Consider the following 20260-nt stretch of genomic DNA (forward strand, 5'->3'; position numbering starts at 1 on the left):
CCTCACCTCATATTTCTGTTTCACTTAATAGTAGTGAAGCACTGCTTCATTCTTGTGGACTAACTTTCTCAGTGAGTATGGAAACACACTAAACTAAAGCTCCCAGGCTCATATCATTACAGCCTCACTGAGAGAAACTGATTCTCTTCCTAGAGCTAGAGTTGCCCAAAATCATAGGGAATCCTTCTTATTTCTTATCCCAGGTCATGATTGAGCCATGTGTGTAGCATAACACTATGATTGTCAGTTCCAACCAGAGCCATCTTGTTGAGAATTCCAAGAGCCAGTGGCCTGATACAGGTTTTATTTCTTGTTCCTATCATAGCCTGCTGCAGTTGCTTCCTTCCATTTCTTCTATCTAAGAAGTCTCTTACCTGGGACTTGAGTTTTCTTCACTGGAGTCTGAGCATCTGACTGAAGGGGGAGGAATACAGAAAGGAAAAGTATTGCAGGAAATGGAACCAGACCTAGACATCTTTTCTACCTATGTTCCACTGGCAGGAACTCAGTTAATGGTCTCACAGAAATATAGGAGAAGATGGGAGATGAAGTCTGTGAGTTCAGAAGAAGGAAATGGGTTGTGAACACATAGCATAGAATCTACCATGCTCATGGGGAAAAAAAATTGGATTATAATTTGTCGCCTCTATCTTTAAAATACTTCCTTTATGTCACTGAAATTTATGGAGATTTCACTTCTATGTAGTGGTCATTAAGATCTAGTAATAAACTAGCAACTATTAATATTTTTTTCAGGGATGCCAGATGACTCTGGAAATGGATAACTAATGGCAAGTCAATAGATTCTCTACATATTCCTTCATCTTTGGTAGATTTTGCAGATTAATCCTAGTGATCTTTATTGCAAACCTTTGATTTTGCCTCACATTTTATCCACATACAGTACTTTGGATTTTCACCATCCCTGGTAGTTGACACAGGCTGAAACAAATTTGCCATCCCTAATCTAGGCAATTTCTTCATCCTAGATACTGAGACAGCTGCTCCGTGGATTCACATAGATGCCCAGAACTGACATTCAGTATGCACAGCTCCAAGCCAGTATTTCTGCCAATGACTTTGTCTTTATAAACTAGTAATTTAGTGATTTGTGTGTATAGGCCCTGGAAGGAATTGCTGATATTATTCAATCACTGTAAAATTTTAAATGTTCTCCAAGCATCAAGTCCAATATTACTCAATCACCTTAAAATATGAATGATGCAAAGCATATTTGAATTTTAGTACCCAAGAAATTTTCTTTGGGTTGCTTCTGAGGTACCTACATAGATATGGCTTCTTTTTAATCTTAATGTAATGCTTGACTTGATTGTTTTACGTAAAATATATTAGCAGTCCCCATTTTCCCATAAGATTTAGGTGAAGAAAATAATCAAGGGGTGAAGGAGGGGTTAACGTATGTCATGTGCCATGCCTGGCATGGACACACAGATTGCTGTCTTCCTCACAGAGCACCTGTGAGGCAAATTCTCCTGTCCTCAGTTTATAGAAGAGGAAGATAAGACTAGCAGAACCAGGAGCTCATCTAAGGCCCACCACTAATGAGGGAAGAGGTTGGGATTTCCTCAGGGGTCCTCCTCCAAGGCTCATGTGTGCTTTCACCTTTGCATCTTGTTTTTTGCTCCTCTGTCTCTACTGTCACAAGTAGGGTTAATACAAAACAAAACAAAACAAAAACAAAAGTAGATAAAACACCATATGATTGTTTTCCAAAGAGAAAACAAAGCAATTTATTAACTAATTAGCTACATGGGTTTTACCCAGTGAAGACCCATCTCTAGCTATGGGGGAGTGGGAGCCAGTGACTGTTCCTGAGCCTGTCTCATCCTCATCAGGTATGTCTTTTGGTGATTTGCTTCCAAAGCATTAATTTTACAAATCTTGCTAATTAAGGACCTTGAGAGGTGGTGGAAGGTATAGCAGAAAGAGTATTGGTTTGTCGTCAGAGGCCCCAGTATAATTCTAGGCTCTGTTGCTTTCTAGCTGTGATCTTGGCCAGATGAATTTAATTTCTTTGAACCTCAATCTCCTCTTTTCTAAGGTATCATGGGGTTATGGTAACAATTAAATGAATATATTTGCTAAAAACAGCAACAGCAAACTTCAACCCCAAATTACTCAACAAATTATTATTATTAGAGGAAAAAGTGTTTTGAGCCCCAACAGTTATTTTCCTGGGTATCTTTTAGGTATTGTATGCAGCAATAAACATGCAGAAATAGTTCAATCTCAACTGCTCTGTGCTTATTATCTTTGGCATCTGCTGATAAATGGTGGTTTATTACTAGAAGATATGAAAAGAGAATGGGCCCATTGAACCTTCACTATAGTTTCATAATTTTGGTTTGTTCATTGACAAATGTTAGTACTAGTTATAAAAACAAAACATTATGTATGTTTAATTAAAATCATCTCCTAAAACACAATTGACTTTGGAATATCTGTTATGGTTTGCCTTTATTATTACAGAGTATTAAGACTTGATGGTATAGTTTTAGAATTGATTTTTTATTTTAAACTTTTCAAATAGGTTTCAGTAAAACAGAGTTATTGATTCTTTAAGAAAAATAGTGGTGTTTGCACACTGAAATGTTTAAAACACAAGGAAAATGAAAAGACTAAAATACATGAAATTATTTTATTACTGGGATTGGACCTTCATAGTTAGCATTTTATACTGCTGTTAGGTTATAATTTAAGACATAAATGGAAATGGAGAGGACACTAAATATAGTTTTGCACTAAGCACTAATATGTTGCCGTTGAGAAAAATTCAGAAAATATCTGGGAAAAAAAGTTGGCCTAATAGTGAAGTTAATTATAATGATCAAATGATGATCAATAGTTGAAATGAATCTGAGTATTTACACTATGTACTTTTAGTGAATATATCTGAAGCCCTTTGATAATTTTTAGTACTAATGGAAAGATGAACAAAACTCAATAGGACTATATAACAAAAATGAGTAGATAAATAACATTAAGAATACTGATATTCAGCCAGGCAGTTGTAATCCCAGCAACTCGGAAGGCTGAAGCAGGAGGATTTCGAGTTCAAAGCCAGCCTCAGCAACTTAGCAAGACTCTATCTCTAAATAAAATACGAAAAAGATCTTGGATTGTAGCTCACTCAGTGGTTAAGTTCCTCTGGGTTCAATCCCTGGTATAAAAAAAAAAAAGAATACTGATGTTTATTGTTTGGGTTGAAGACATTTTGAAAAACTGTTAGTACATAATCAAATCATTTTAAATTTTTCTTGTAAGAATTTAGTCCTTATAGTTAATAATAAACTAGTTAAACTAGTGTAGCTATGGTTTAAAATATAACATTTAATAAACTACCAGGTACAATATAATTTTAGGGAGGTCAAATTTTTAAATAGGTCTTGATTATGAGTTCTTTTATTTTTAAACGTTTTTGTGTGTTCTTTTTGTTGTTTATTTCTTAAAGCTGCAACATTTACCCAGCCTCTATTTAAAAATGTGAAAATAGCAAACATCTGTCTTGACTTAAGAGTACTATTTTTTAGTTGAAGTTTTAATTTTAAAAGCACAAGAATTAATTTCAGTAGTAGAGCATTAGAGTTTAAATGCATAAGAAATTGAATGTTAGCATTTTCTGCCTCATAGCATGACCTATTTTATCAGATCTTAATTATCTTAAATAGTATTACATTATAAATAATATATTTTATATTACATGAAAGTTTTTAGAAATATTAATGTCTTTCCCATAATAACTTAATAATTATTTCCAGACTGCTAGTTAATATGAAAATCAAACTAACCCTTCCCATCTCTTTTTTCTTATATGTGCACAGCAGAAGAGGTAAAATTGAAGGATGTTAGAGAATGAGATGCAGAAATTGCCTGTATAAGACTTACCTATGTCTCTCAAGCTACAGATTCACTATTCCTGTTTCAGAACGTACTCCTTTGAAAATGCATAGTATTTATTGCTGGTGGCCCTCTCCTTCCTTGGAGGTATGTCAGTCAGTATGAATGTAACAAACCAAACGAAACAGTTGTTCAATGAATCTATTGCTTGAGCAGAGAATTGAGTATTTTATTATTAATGTGTAACCGAGCTGCAGTTTGTGTTTTCTTAGACCTACAAACCTGCTTTCAAGGAGTGCTTTGTAACTAATTTTGAGATCTCAAAATATGTTCTAGTCTCTTTTGAGATATATAGCAAAAGAAGGATAAAGATACTACAGGTTCATTAAAAGGTGTACTAAAGGAGATGTACTTCAAAAAATGTTACATTTGTCTGTATCAAGTTGTTATCCCTCAATTGATGATTCATCCTAGAAATGTTAGGAAGTACTCCTTGAAAATTTTTCAGATACTCAAATTAAGTTATTGCTGTTGTGATCATAATAATTAGGAAAACCTTCAATCTGTGATATTCCCTTTTATCCTTATGTTTAAGGAAACTTACCAGAGAAAAATTTTATATTAATCATAAACACAAAGAAGATTTTAACCGATTGCTTAGAGATGGGATAGAGTAGGAAGAGATCATTAAAATCAGTGAAAATGTTTTAATATGTAAGATAAAAATAAAGTAAGTGAAGAGAAATGGAAAGAAAGTAAAAGGGAAAATGAAAGCAATTATAATAAACTACTTAAGATAAAATTTTCTATCCCAACAAAAAAAGTGGAGAGCTAACTGTCAAAATGGAATGAGTAATATAGAAAAGAAAAGTGAGGCAACTAAAATGAAGAAATGGGAGGACTGGAGACCAATATATGACATGGACCTATAGCAAATTAAAGATGTGATGATTATATCCATAATTTTTGAGGAGTAATGTCCAAGTTTATTTAATGAATTGTTTTCTAAAGGTGTGACCTCATTCTTTTCTGTACTGTCTTCTCTTATGACCTTGGTACTTATGTTACAGGGTGAAGGTTGCACTATCAAACTGAAATTGAGTGAATTTTTGCTAAGTTTTGTTTATTTGTGTGTGGAGAGTTTGGGGGATTGAACCTAGAGGTGCCTTACCACTGAGCTACATCCCCAGCCCTTTTTATTTTTTTAATTTTTTTTTTTTTTTTAAACATGGTCTTGCTAAATTTCTCAGGCTGTCCTGGACTTGAGATCCTCCTGCCTTTTCCTCCAGAGTCACTGGGTTTACAGGCATGTGCCACTGCACCCAGCTTTAATGAATTTTTCTCTACAGGGTATAGTATATGTATTCTACTAGGCATTGGCTTCTTATAAGGCTTTGCTTTTATGGTCTTATAATTTGATAGAAGAGCAAAAACAGTATTTAATTTTAAGAGATTAATTGGGTAATTGAAAGATATGCTATCTGTGTCATGTTATGGTCACTATATATATATATGTATATAGCTATATATACACACATATCTGTTATCTGTTATAGTCTCTCATTTATATATATATATATATATATATATATATATATATATATATAAAGAGATGGCTGACAATTCAGTTACCACAATGATTACTGTGTCATCAAGCTGTCTTGACCTGCCCCCAGTTTCCCTTTCTTTTTTTCCTAAATATTTTTTAGATGTTGATAGACCTTTATTTTATTCATTTTATTTACATATGTTGCTGAGAGTCGAACCCAGTGCCTCACACATGCAAGGCAAGCGCTCTACCACTGAGCCACAACTCCAGCCCCCTAGTTTCCCTTCCTTTACATGAACCTAAATGTCTTTGTTGCTAATGTTGCAGGAGGGGTCGGAGAATATGTTCTAAGCTTCACTCTGAGCCATGATGGGTGTCACGCCTCAAGGTGAAAGGTCTGGGACTACAGGTGTCTGCATTACCTCAGAGAAACACTAAATTTCATCAGTGAGCTCAGTAAGCAGAGAGTCTGCATGAACCTACTACTCGATGAGACACTGCAGGAAAACAGAAAAGACACAGCAGTCTCTGTTCAGAGCCTTATGGGATAGACTTATCTACAAGCCAATAACAATACGCCATTACACAGGATGTAGTGAAGATATGACTAATGGATTTTGAGAGTACAGAGCAGAGAGTTGACCAGTTTTGCCTAAAGTGAGTCAGGAAATGCTTTTCAAAAAGTGGCGATGTTGGCTGAGTATTGGTAAACAAATAGGAGTTTACTAGATAAAGAAGTGTGACTGAGCACAGCATATTTAGTGCATAGTAAAAAGAAAAGAGAGATAGGGTGGGGCTAGGTAGAATCTTGGAAGCCAGTCCTATTATTGTATACAGGAGTGAGAACCCATGACAGAGTTTTAAACAGGAGAATTCCATTATCAGATTTTTTTTTTTAGGAATGTACATCTGGTTGTGTGAAAAGAGAAGGGGAATGAGACATATATTATATATACATTAGTGTGTCAAGTGATAGTAAGAGCCTAAACAAGAACATTATGAAAGGCATAAAATGGACAGACTGGGTTTGAAAGGAAATTTGGATACAGGAGCTGTGGTGCCATATGGGAAGTGTAAGAAGGAGAGGTAGAATACCATTGTTACTTAAAATGTTAGAGTTGGCCCACAATGGAGTCAAAGTTCTTGAGTGTGAAAGCATTTTTTAGACATCTCACACTCAGCACATCCAAACCTGAACTCTGTTTCTCATCCCTTCCCCTGTTTTATCCCTCTCAGTCATCCACATGTCAATTAGTAGCATCATCATTCATCCACTTGCTCATGGTGAAAACTTTGATGTCTTTCTTGACTCCTTTCTTTCTCTCCTACCCCATTTTCAGGTAAACCTGTTGACTCTATATCTGTGCAAAATATCTATAGATGTGATCACTTCCACTCTCACTACTAATCCCAGCAACCATCATTTCTTAGTAGGATTTCTGTAATAGCTTCCAATTCTGCTTCTGTCCTTCCTGCTTCCTCAATTATATTCTCAGTATAGCACCTCAAGTAATCCTTTTAGGACTTGACCTCTACCCCTTCCACCTCATACTGGGCTTCAGGCATGCTGACCTCTTACTGTTTCTGGGCAGGTCACACAGGTCCCCCAACCTTGGCACCAACTTTTCATTACCTCAAACGAACACTCTTTCCCCAGATATCTGAATGGATGGTGGTGTGGGGGATGATGTGATGCATAGTATAGAGGAAGAGCAAGAAAACAGCTAGGGAGTAAATTGTATTATTATCTCAAGTTCATACAGGTATAGTTTGAAAGTTCTAGCAAAAATCACATTTTAGCTTAATTTTAAGTGAACTTCATCACAAACATATGGCCTACTTAGGATATTCTCATCGTTTCCTGAAGGATATGAAATAAGGTACTACTTGTTTTTTTCCTAAAATAGTGTTTTCATTATCACAGTATTAGGTAAGAGCAACTAATTCCATAGAATAAGCACACGTTCATTTGAAGTGACTGATATTTTACCACAAATCCCCCTAAATGCCTCCTTCTGCCTACATTGCAAGAACTCACCAGATCCAGTACCAGCTCAGCAAGCTAAGCAGTTCACAGCAAGGTTACATAAGGCATAGAATATCTGGCTAATTGCAATCAAATAAGTCATGTTAAATCCTGCATTATATCCATTCTTTGGGGTCAAAACTTAATAAACTTGACCTTTATCAGGAAGTTAAGTATTTAATTGAAGTATTTAATTGAAAATTATTAGCCAAAAAGACAAAAACTAGTAAACATTGCTTTTTCTTAAAGCACTAAAAATGCCCTTCAATGACAACAAAAAAATGAACTTTCATGCCCATCAACAACAAAAAACCATTATTGTTAATTAGCAAAAGTATGCAGTTCACACACTAATAAGAATGCCTCTTCACCACCCTCATAAGCTCTTTAGAAGTTGCCATTCATTTTATTCTCACTCAGTTGTATTCTCATGGGAAATAGCAGTAAGGAAAAGTTTGATCAGGCTCTGCTAAAATGCTAATTGAAATTGGAACTAGTAAATTTAGTATCATCATTGAACCATTCCATTAATTCAAATGGATATAGTCATGGGCCTTAAAGATGTTTAAGCTGAAGTATATTACACTTGAAATTTAGCTGAGTTACCTAAAACACTAGGTAGTATAAAAATAACATACGAAAGTGATTGTATCCCTGTATAACAGCCTGGGCTCAAATTGGGCCCTAAATTTAAGTAATTTATTAACTGAATTAGTCACCAAAGACCTACAAGCCACAGTTTAAAGCACTAAGCTGTGTCACTGCTTTGAACAAAAAGGACTCTTCTTTAATATTTAAACTCTGATAAAACTCATTACACTCTGTTAGTTGTTAAATACCTCTGTGGCCAGTAACTCAGGAAAAAAAACTAAATAGCAAATTTGATGAATTACATAAATACGACCAGTTTATTTAGAAGAGTACTTAATGTCATCAAAGTGTTGCTTAGAGTAAGTAGCCAACTTACATCTCCTGAGAGACTTCATCTAATATCATCTGTTTTGCAAGCTGGTACTAGAAGAACTCAAGTAAAAGATATAAGAAAAAAAATCAGTGTTAACAATTGGATGTAAAGGAAGGCTAGAATTGAGGCAACTGCATGCATTCCAGGTTCACAGCAAATGTTTAATGCATCTGCCCTGTTCTTGGGGTGGATACATCAGTGAGCAAATGGATCAAAACATTTTCCTCCTGGAGCTTACATTTTCGGTAGGAGTAGGAGAGTCAACAAGCAATAAAAATAGTAACTAAATTAAGTAATATGTTAAAAGGAAAAAACAGAGCTACCCTGAAATTATTTAGAATAAGGGCACAATTAGTTTGAAGAGATTTTTTGAGAACCTTGATCTGGTCCAAGGTTCTGGAGGGATGGCAAGGCACTTGGTGGGACTCCCAGCAGTCCACTCACAGATGCTTAGGAATTGGGAGGTGGTGGTTGCAGAGAAATTGTCAAGTAAGGCTAGAGTTGAAGACATGAAGAAGTTCATAACAGTGTGGTGTCAACATAGCTAAAAGGAAAGAGTCAGATGAAAAGGTTCCAAGTCTAGTTTTGTACCACAGAATATTAAGGAAGAAATGAATCAGTGTGCAATGATCTTGATGCCCCATTTTTTTGTTGGGCTTTGCTTCACTTCTTTTTAATAAAAATGAATGGATGTTTTCTGACAAGGAAAATCAACATGGTTATAATTTCCTTGATTCTCTCTCTTAGCCTGTGCCAAGCAACACAGTAGGCATCGCTCCTACTGCTTCTGGTCATCTGTCAGAAATAGTGCTCCAATGCAAAAAGAGGCCTGTATCCCCAAGCTGATGGGGGTCACTATCTACAAGTGACATGGAGGGGTTTTTCCCAGCCAATGCCTGGAATCTATGTGAACATGGGGTATGTTCTGGCCCTTATTATAACTTTCTTTGAAGCTAAGTGTGGCATCCAGTCATAACACTTGCCTTGTTTAGACCCCAGGGACAAACTTTGCTTCTTTTTTTAACAGGAATGCAGAATAGCAAAGGATCATGAATCTTTATAGAGTTTTAACAAGTTCTGTGCAGATATTCCACATCATCCTCCTTCCCTCCCCCCACCTTTTTTTTGCCACATGTTTGTTAACTTCTGGGAAAGAGGCACAGATCGCGGTGTAATTCATCTTAAGAATAATTGTCATCGTTTTCTCCCTCCATCTGTTCCTTTGAAAAGGAGGAGTCATTTGCCCAGGAGCGGGGGGTGGGGGTGAGGTGTGGTAGATTATAGGCTTTCCTGTAACTCTTGATTACTTTCTATGTGATATTAAATCGTTTCTCATTTTATTAAACAATGGATGGAGCTACAAAAATATTGAATAACTATTGCAGGTTTTTAAGATAAGAAGGAAAGGAACATTTATTATGGTTCTCTCATTTTTAAGCCAGGCATGGTGGCACATGCCTGTAATCCCAGCAACTGAGGAGGATAAGATAGGAGGATTGGAAGTTCAAGGCTAACCTCAGCAATTTAGCAAAGTCCTAAGCAACTTAGCAAGACCTGGTTTCAAAACAAAAAATTAAAAGGAATGGGTATTCAACTCAGTGGCAAAGCACCCCTGCACTCAATCCCTAGTACCAAAAAAAAAAAAAGTTTTTTATTCCATATTCACTGTATTTCAGGAATTTTGCTGGAAAAGTAGAGCTCATGGTCTAGTAAAGTACACAGATATATGAATAAACCTGCTGGATATTGTGAGATGAGCTCTGAGGGTAGGTAGAGAGTGCCATGTGTTTGACAAGGTCTGAGGAAGCTCAAAGGAAGTATTGTCTGAGCATCCAGAATGAATGGGAGCCTTCAGGTAGAAGGGAAGAAGAAGAGAATGTCAGGCCAGGGGAATAGCATGTTCAGAGACACACAGGTATGAAGAGCAAGTGCAGTTCCTGCTAGAGGCATCTAGGTATGAAGAGCAAGTGCGGTTCCTGCTAGAGGCAGCTGTATGTGAAAAACTAGCAGGAGGCCTTGTCAGCCTTTCTCAACCCAGTTTCCTCATCTGAACCATAAAACACAGAACAAGATTTGAGTGACTACTTTCTCAATTTTCTCAGTGATAGTATGTAACTAATACTAGTCCAGATGCATGAAAGAGAAATTAATTGGTTATACATAATGTCTGCTTGAGGGTAGTAGGAACTCAGGTTGAGAAGGTCTGGATTATATGAAACTATTCATGGCCTCAGTAGAATGACATGATCACATTTGTGTTTAGAACTATACTTTTGGGAGCTGATTAAAAGTGGTAAAGGAGTTTTTAAGCAATTGTGAACTAAGTAGAAGATAGTAAAAACATTAAAGGAGATCAGAGAAACAGTTTCAGAGCTATGTAGGAGGCAGGGTCTGTATGAGGCTGGTTAACTGAACATGGAGAACAAGAAGGAAGATGAGGATGAGACTGAGCTAAAATGCCAAGGTGCCTTTGTGGACAGCAGTATCATTATTTGAGCTACACAAAGTAGATATGAAGGTCCTGGGATGATTTCCACTTTTGTCTTGCTGATCCATGTGAGATTACTCACTGTCTAGAAGAAGTATAGGCATGGAAGAGATTGCTTCATAAAAATTGACACAGAAAAGAGGAGGACTGGGGGCTGGGGTTGTGGTTCAGTGGTAGAGTACTTGCCTAGCATGTGTGAGATACTGGGTGTGATCCTCAGAACTGCATATAAATAAATGAATAAAATAAAGGTCTATCAACATCTAAAAAATATGTTTTTGCTATGTTTATATTTCAGTTTTGTTGAAATGTGCCAAGAGTACATGGGCAGCACAAATGTATGAACAGGAAAAAAAATGTACAATAATCTTTAAAAGGGCTAGGGAGATAGCTCAGTTGGTAAAGTGCTTGTCTACAAGCACAGGGCCCTGGGTTCGATCCCCAGCACCGCAAAAAAAAAACAACAATAATCTTTAAAAAGTGAAGGTTAATCTTAGGAGATATCAGTTCCCCTCTCTTCTCCTACTCCAGACTTCCAGAATTTCCATTATGGTTAAGCTTCTACAAACCTAGCATTAAAAAAAAGGAATACAAGAACTTTTGCAAAAAAAAAAACCAACTGTCCTAAAGGAAAGAGAAACATTTTCCTGCTGGGGTGGGGCTCTTCCTGGGCCCCTAATTAGGAGACTTGCTGAGTGGTGGAGAAGCACAACTTCAAAGTGTAAGGATACGGGCCATTTGGGTTTTTCATCTGGTAATGGTTCAGGAAGCCCAAAGTCTCCAAGTTATCACTCTTGGATTCCCACTCTAGCAGTCCAGAGGAACTGCGCTCACTTTTGCCTGCGAATACTTTCACAGAAGTTGGCTGCTTTACTCCTAGCTCATTGTAGATCTCAAAGAAGTTCTCCTCAGTCACTTCCAAGGGGGCTTCAAAGAAGCGCAGCACATTACTGGGGTGCTGGATGCGGTTCTTAGCTGCCTGCTCTGGAGTGGAGAACCAGCTGTTTCTTGATTCACTGAAATCTCTGTAACTGCAGGACCCGTCTTCCAGCCCATATGACTGACCAGGCATAATGGCAGGCTGCTTGGAGAGACAGACATTCATCTTCTACCCGAACATGAAGTTGTCGAGCTGAGTAATGGCTCAGTCAACAGCATAGCCATCAGCCATTTCCACCATGGCAGCCCCTGGCTTGCTTTTCATGAACTTCACCTTCTCCACATTGCCATACAAGCAGAAGACGTTGAAGACTCTATCACCGTTCATTTTAGATTGATCCAAGCCATAGACCATGAGCACAGGGCTGTCACTGTGGGGCCACACTCGGGTGGTGGGGGAGGAGAGTGTGGGGTGCCCATATTGGTGGCCATAGCGGCTTGGGCCCCAAAGGTGATGCCCCACTGGTAGGCCCATCCTTCTCCCTTCGTAGTGAGTTTGGGGTGGGGGACAGTAGCCCTCATGGTGGTAATGGCTGTGGCACCCACCATGGGGCTCTCCATATTCTGCAGGGGGCTCCCTCTGGCATTTGTTGGGGTTACTTCCAGGGTCACCTTGTCCACTGAGGTTGGGGTTTGTGTAGTCCCAAGTATCTTGATCATTCTTCAACACATTCAAGCATGTAGGCTCTGCATATTCAATCTTCAGAGTGCAACAGCCAGAAGAGATGTCAGCCCCATTAAGTGTGGCCTTGGCCCCTTGGGCACTTTGCACAGAGTTAAATTCCACCATGGCCTGGACTCTATTCTTCTGGAAAATGACAATTCTCTAGACAGGGCCACAAGGATTACAGATAGTGTAAAGAACACCCATGGTTATAAAATAGATGGGATTCAAGATGGTAAAGAGAAGCACACTGTTAACGCTTGGGAATCATCCAAGTTCCCAGAGGAAGTGAGAGATCTGGCTGGTAGAATAATTGACAAAAGCAGGCTGACCAGCAATATAGATTTGGTTGTCTGCTGCCGTAGTTCACTGCATTACAAGCCTCCAATACATCTTCAAATTCTACCAGTGCTTGTCTCTTCTTAGGCATCACCACCACATAGCTGATGGGTCCAAACTCCTGCAACGCCTCCACAAGGTCAGCTTCCACCACACCGTCAATCAGGCCCCTGATGTGGACAACTGGGGAGGCAGGGGTTTTGTGGGGGTCATCGTAATTCTCCCCACAACCGCCGCCACCGCCTCGGTACTGGTCACCGGCGTTGTCAGTCTTCAGCCGTTTTGGAGCCCGGCCGCCCTCACTGCAGCCGGATAGTAGCGGCCACCGCCATCTTCACCATCGCTCCAGACCGCCTCAGCTACTCCTCCGACTGCTGCCTCTGCTCCAGCCTCCGATGCCCTTCTCCCTAAAAAATATTTTAAAATAAAAAAGAAAAGAGGAGGACTGGGGAGGTCATCTTAGGGACACCCAGTGTTTAAGGGATTGGAAGAAAAATAAGGGTCAGTAATATAGACTGAACGGGAAAGGCAGAGATAAAAGGAACAGAAAAGTCTGGCTTCCAAAACCCAGGAAATATGACTTTAAAAACTAGGTCAACATTTGCTTTTTTTTTTTTTTTTGTAGCCATTCTGACTGGGGTGAAATGGTATCCCATTGTAGTTCTGATTTGCATTTACATGATGGCTAACGATATTGAACCTTTTTTCACATATTTGTTAGTCATTTGTTATTTATTCTTTTTTTTTTTTTTTTTTTTTTTTTTTGTTTTTTGGGATTGGCTTATTTTGATTAGCCTAAAGCTCTCCAGCTCCATCCATTTACCTACAAATGCCATCATTTCATTCTTCTTTAAGGATGAGTAATATTCCATTGTGTATATATACCACAGTTTCTTTTTTTTTTTTTTTTATTGTGAACAAATGGGATACATGTTCTTTCACTGTTTGTACATAGAGTAAAGGCATACCATTTGTGTAATCATACGTTTACATAGGGTGATGTTGGTTGATTCATTCTGTTATTTTTTTTCCCCTTCCCCCCACCCCTCCCATCCCTCTTTTCCCTCTATACAGTCCTTCCTTCCCCCATTCTTGCCCCCCTCCCTAACCCTCACTCTAACCCTAAAACTAACCCCTCCCACACCCCATTATGTATCATCATCCACTTATCAGCGAGATCATTCTTCCTTTGGTTTTTTGAGATTGGCTTATCTCACTTAGCATGATATTCTCCAATTTCATCCATTTGCTTGCAAATGCCATAATTTTATCATTCTTTATGGCTGAGTAATATTCCATTGTATATATGCCACAGTTTCTTTATCCATTCATCAACTGAAGGGCATCTAGGTTGGTTCCACAATCTGGCTATGGTGAATTGAGCAGCAATGAACATTGATGTGGCTGTATCTCTGTAGTATGCTGATTTTAAGTCCTTTGGGTATAGGCCAAGGAGTGGGATAGCTGGGTCAAATGGTAGTTCCATTCCAAGTTTTTTAAGGAATCTCCATACTGCCTTCCAGAGTGGTTGCACTAATTTGCAACCCCACCAGCAATGTATGAGTGTACCTTTTTCCCCACATCCTCGCCAACACCTGTTGTTGCTTGTGTTCTTGATAATCGCCATTCTGATTGGGGTGAGATGGAATCTTAGGGTGGTTTTGATTTGCATTTCTTTTATTACTAGAGATGTTGAACATTTTTCCATATGTTTGTTGATTGTTTGTAGGTCTTCTTCTGTGAAGTGTCTGTTCATTTCCTTAGACCATTTGTCGATTGGATTATTTGTAGTCTTGGTGTTGAGTTTTTTGAGTTCTTTATAGATTCTGGAGATTAGTGCTCTATCTGAAGTATGATTGGCAAAGATTTTCTCCCACTCTGTAGGCTCTTTCTTCACATTGCTGATAGTTTCCTTTGCTGAGAGAAAGCTTTTTAGTTTGAATCTATCCCAGTTGTTGATTCTTACTTTTATTTCTTGTGCTATGGGAGTCCTGTTGAGAAAGTCTGGTCCTAAGCCGACATGTTGAAGATCTGGACCTACATTTTCTTCTATAAGATGCAGGGTCTCTGGTCTGATTCCGAGGTCCTTAATCCATTTTGAGTTTAGTTTTGTGCACGGTGAGAGATATGGGTTTATTTTCATTTTGTTGCATATGGATTTCCAATTCTCCCAGCACCATTTGTTGAAGAGGCTATCTTTTCTCCATTGCATATTTTTGGCCCCTTTGTCTAGTATGAGGAAATTATATTTGTTTGGGTTTGTGTCCGTGTCTTCTATTCTGTACCATTGATCTACCTGTCTATTTTGGTACCAATACCATGCCGTTTTTGTTACTATTGCTTTGTAGTAAAGTTGAAGTTCAGGTATTGCAATACCCCCTGCTTCATTTTTCCTGCGAAGGATTGCTTTAGCAATTCTGGGTTTCTTATTCTTCCAGATGAATTTCATAATTGCTTGCTCTATTTCTGCAAGGTACATCATTGGGATTTTAATTGGAATTGCATTGAATCTGTATAGCACTTTTGGTAGTATGGCCATTTTGACAATATTAATTCTGCCTATCCAGGAACATGGGAGATCTTTCCATCTTCTAAGGTGTTCTTTAATTTCTTTCTTTAGTGTTCTGTAGTTCTCATTGTAGAGGTCTTTCACCTCTTTTGTGAGATTGATTCCCAAGTATTTTATTTTTTTTGAGGCTATTGTGAATGGAGTAGTTTTCCTAACTTCTCTTTCTGAAGATTCATCACTTATGTATAAAAATGCATTGGATTTATGAGCATTGATCTTGTATCCTGCTACTTTACTGAATTCACTTATGAGTTCTAAGAGTTTTCTGGTGGAATTTCCTGGTTCCTCTAAGTATATAATCATATCATCAGCAAATAGGGATAGTTTGAGTTCTTCTTTTCCAATTCGTATCCCTTTAATTTCTTTGGTCTGTCTAATTGCTCTGGCTAGAGTTTCAAGGACGATATTGAATAGGAGTGGTGAGAGAGGGCATCCCTGCCTTGTTCCAGATTTTAGGGGGAATGCTTTCAGTTTTTCACCATTAAGAATAATATTAGCCATGGGCTTAGCATAGATGGCCTTTACAATGTTAAGGAACGTTCCCACTATCCCTATTTTTTCTAGTGTTTTGAGCATGAAGGGGTGCTGTATTTTATCAAATGCTTTTTCTGCATCTATTGAAATAATCATGTGGTTCTTGACTTTAAGTCTGTTGATATGGTGAATTACATTTATTGATTTCCTGATGTTGAACCAACCTTGCATCCCTGGGATGAAACCCACTTGATCATGATGCACTATCTTTTTAATACATTTTTGTATGCGATTTGCTAAAATTTTGTTGAGAATTTTTGCGTCGATGTTCATTAAGGAAATTGGTCTGAAATTTTCTTTCCTCGATGTGTCTCTGTCTGGTTTAGGTATCAGGGTGATATTGGCTTCGTAGAATGAGTTTGGGAGGGTTCCCTCCTCTTCTATTTCATGGAATACTTTGAAAAGTATTGGAATGAGCTCTTCTTTAAAGGTTTTGTAGAACTCGGCTGAGAAACCATCAGGTCCTGGACTTTTCTTTGTTGGTAGGCTTTTGATGACTTCTTCTATTTCATTACTTGAAATTGGTCTATTTAAATTGTGCATGTCCTCCTCGTTTAGTTTAGGCAATTCATAGGTCTCTAGAAACTTGTTGATATCTTCAAAATTTTCTATTTTGTTGGAATATAGATTTTCAAAATAGCTTCTAATTATGTTTTGTATTTCAGTCGTGTCTGTTGTGATACTTCCTTGTTCATTCCGAATTTTGGTGATTTGGGTTTTCTCTCGTCTTCTCTTTGTTAGTGTGGCTAAAGGTTTATCAATTTTGTTTATTTTTTTGAAGAACCAACTATTTATTTTGTCAATTTTTTGTATTGTTTCTTTCGTTTCAATTTCGTTGATTTCAGCTCTGAGTTTAACTATTTCCTGTCTTCTACTACTTCTGGTGTTGGTCTGTTCTTCTTTTTCTAGGGCTTTGAGCTGTAGTGTTAGTTCATTTATTTTTTGAGTTTTACTTCTTTTATTAAATGCGCTCCATGAAATAAATCTTCCTCTAAGTACGGCTTTCATAGTGTCCCAGAGATTTTGATACGATGTTTCTTTGTTCTCGTTTACCTCTAAGAATTTTTTAATTTCCTTCCTAATATCTTCTGTTATCCATTCCTCATATAATAGCATATTGTTTAATCTCCAGGTGTTGGAGTAATTTCTGTTTTTTGCTCTTTCATTTATTTCTAGTTTCAATCCATTATGGTCTGATAAAATACAAGGAAGTGTCTCTATCTTCTTGTATTTGCTAACATTAGCTTTGTGGCATAATATATGGTCTATTTTAGAGAAGGATCCATGTGCTGCTGAGAAGAAAGTGTATTCACTCTTCGTTGGATGGTATATTCTATAAATGTCTGTTAAGTCTAAATTATTGATTGTGTTATTGAGATCTAAGGTTTCTTTATTCAATTTTTGTTTGGAAGATCTGTCCAGTGGAGAGAGAGGTGTGTTGAAATCACCTAGTATTATTGTATTGTGGTCTATTTGGTTTCTGAGATTGAGAAGGATTTGTTTGACATACATGGGTGAGCCACTGTTTGGGGCATAGATATTTATGATTGTTATGTCTTGCTGATTTATGGTTCCCTTAAGCATTATGAAATGTCCTTCTTTATCCCTTCTGATTAACTTTGGCTTGAAGTCCACTTTATCTGAAATGAGGATGGATACCCCAGCTTTTTTGCTGGGTCCATGTGCATGGTAAGTTTTTTCCCATCCTTTCACCTTTAGTCTTTGGGTATCTCTTTCTAAGAGATGAGTCTCTTGCAGGCAACATATTGTTGGATCTTTCTTTTTTATCCAATCTGCCAGTCTATGTCTTTTGATTGATGAATTCAGGCCGTTAATATTCAGGGTAATTATTGAGATATGATTTGTATTCCCGGTCATTTGACTCATTTTATTCATTTATTTGCTTATTTTTGACACGACTTGGTTCCTCTTTATTTGAGAGTTCCTTTAGGATATCTCCTCCCTTTGCTGATTTGCTTCTTTGTTTTTCATTTCTTCTTCATGGAATATTTTGCTGAGAATGTTCTGTAATGCTGGCTTTCTTTTTGTATATTCTTTTAGCTTTTGTTTATCATGGAAGGATTTTATTTCGTTGTCAAATCTGAAGGTAAGTTTTGCTGGGTATAAGATTCTTGGTTGGCATCCATTTTCTTTTAGGGCTTGAAAAATGTTATTCCAGGCCCTTCTAGCTTTTAGGGTCTGGATTGAAAAATCTGCTGATATCCGTATTGGCTTCCCCCTGAATGTAATTTGGTTCTTTTCTCTCACAGCCTTTAAGATTCTGTCTTTATTTTGTATGTTAGGTATTTTCATTATAATGTGCCTTGGTGTGGGTCTGTTGTAATTTTGTGTATTTGGAGTCCTGTAAGCCTCTTGAACTTGATTTTCCATTTCGTTCTTCAGATTTGGGAAATTTTCTGAAATTATCTCATTGAATAGGTTGTTCATTCCTTTGGTTTGTTTCTCTAAGCCTTCCTCAATCCCAATAATTCTCAAATTTGGCCTTTTCATGATATCCCATAGTTCTTGGAGATTCTGTTCATGATTTCTTACCATCTTCTCTGTTTGTTCGACTTTGTTTTCGAGGTTAAATATTTTGTCTTCAATATCTGAGGTTCTGTCTTCCAGGTGTTCTATCCTATTGGTTGTGCTTTCTATGGAGTTCTTAATTTGGTTTATTGTTTCCTTCATTTCAAGGATTTCTGTTTGGTTTTTTTTCAATATCTCTAACTCTTTATTGAAATGGTCTTTTGCTTCCTGTATTTGCTCTTTTAACTGTCTATTGGTGCGTTCATTCAATGCCTGCATTTGCTCTTTCATTTCATCGTTTGCTTCCCTTATCATGTTGATTATGTACATTCTGAACTCCCTTTCTGACATTTCTTCTGCCATGCTGTCATTGGATTTTATTGATATAACATCCAGATTTGTTTGAGGCATTTTCTTCCCTTGTTTTCTCATATTGTTCAGGTATCAGTGGACTGCAGAGATGTTGCAGATTTCCTCTATTGACTTATAATGTCCCTGAAGATTGCTAGTGTATCGCCTCTTATCCTTCAGTAGCCTGAAGTCTTAGAGGAAGTTGATACTTCGGTGTTCCCCTAGGTAGCTGCCTCTCTAGGGGTGGTGGTCTTCAGGTGGGGTATATTCCCTGCTAGAGGGCAGAGGTGCCTCTACTTGTTGACCAATGGTCATCCAAAGGGGAGCTAGACTGCGGGCTAAGGCAATGCCTGTTTGGGCCTGTGTCTCTGGTTTTACTGTCTTTGTGGGAAAACCTCACTCTGCGGGGAAGACCCACCCGGTGGGGAGGTCTCACTAGTCCGTTCCCCTCCTAGAGGTTCTCCTCAGTCCACAACTACCGCCTGTGCAGGGCAGCCTTCCCAAGCAGCGTTTCCAGGGGCCTGGACCTACCTCCTGGGCTTGGGAGCCCTGCCCTTCGCAGACGAGTCTCCTTTGGTGGCCCCTCCTCAGAGAAGCTGCCCACAGTCCTGGAACCTTCGCTCCACCCCTCAGCTGGTCTCTGTGTAGCTCTTTCAGGAAAAGGTGCTTAGATCCCCGGCTCAGACCGTGCTTTGCACCTAATCACTTGGCTATGCGACCCCTCCTCTGAAGAGTCACTTGGAGCCTCGTACATATGCTCCAAGCCCCAGTGACCCGTCACTCGTCTCTTCCTCCAGGCAGGTGTTCTGTGTGGGCGCTTGGAGACCAAGCCACTCACTGCGCACCTCCACCTCCTCAGGACAGCCCCCTCCCCGTTGTTCAGGCAGTTGCTGAATCCAAATAGTTCGCCACCCAACTCTTTCTCTGGCAGCCCCCAGAGCCCTGGCAGATTGGTCCAAAAAACCAAAAAACCAAGCGGTGTGCTGCTCAGCCTCCTCTGCAAGGTCTCCCACTTTCCGAGCTCACTGTTCCAATGAGGGTAGATGTGTCTTGCTGCCTGGGCAGGGCAGCCTTCCCAGGGGCCCAGACCTACCTCCTGGGCCTGGGAGCCTCACCCTTCGTAGACGAGTCTCCTTAGGTTGTCCCTTCTCAGAGACGCTGCCTGAAGTCCTGGAACCTTCACTTCGCCCCTCAGTTTGTCTCTGTGTAGTTCATTCAAGAAAAGGTGCCTAGGTCCCTGGACCGGACCTTGCTATGCACCTAATCGCCTGGCTATGCGACCCGCCCTCTGAGCAGTCACTTGGAGCCTCGTACATATGCTCCAAGCCCCAGTGACCCGTCGCTCGTCTCTTCCTCCAGGTGTGGGCGCTTGGAGACCAAGGCACTCACTGCGTACCTCCACCTCCTCTGGGCAGCCCCCTCCCCGTTGCTCAGGCGGTTGCTGGATCCA

At 38.8% G+C, this 20260-nt stretch overlaps 1 protein-coding gene and 1 pseudogene across 12 annotated transcripts in view; one reads left to right on the forward strand and one right to left on the reverse strand.

Moving 5' to 3' along the window:
- The window catches only part of Snap91 (synaptosome associated protein 91), a 139545-nt gene that overhangs the window by 15171 nt on the left and 104114 nt on the right, over positions 1–20260 (forward strand). The window lies entirely within an intron of this gene.
- On the reverse strand, positions 11565–13183 carry LOC124988536 (heterogeneous nuclear ribonucleoprotein L-like; annotated as a pseudogene).

This window comes from Sciurus carolinensis, chromosome 7 (assembly GCF_902686445.1).
Source record: "Sciurus carolinensis chromosome 7, mSciCar1.2, whole genome shotgun sequence".
NCBI lineage: Eukaryota > Metazoa > Chordata > Mammalia > Rodentia > Sciuridae > Sciurus > Sciurus carolinensis.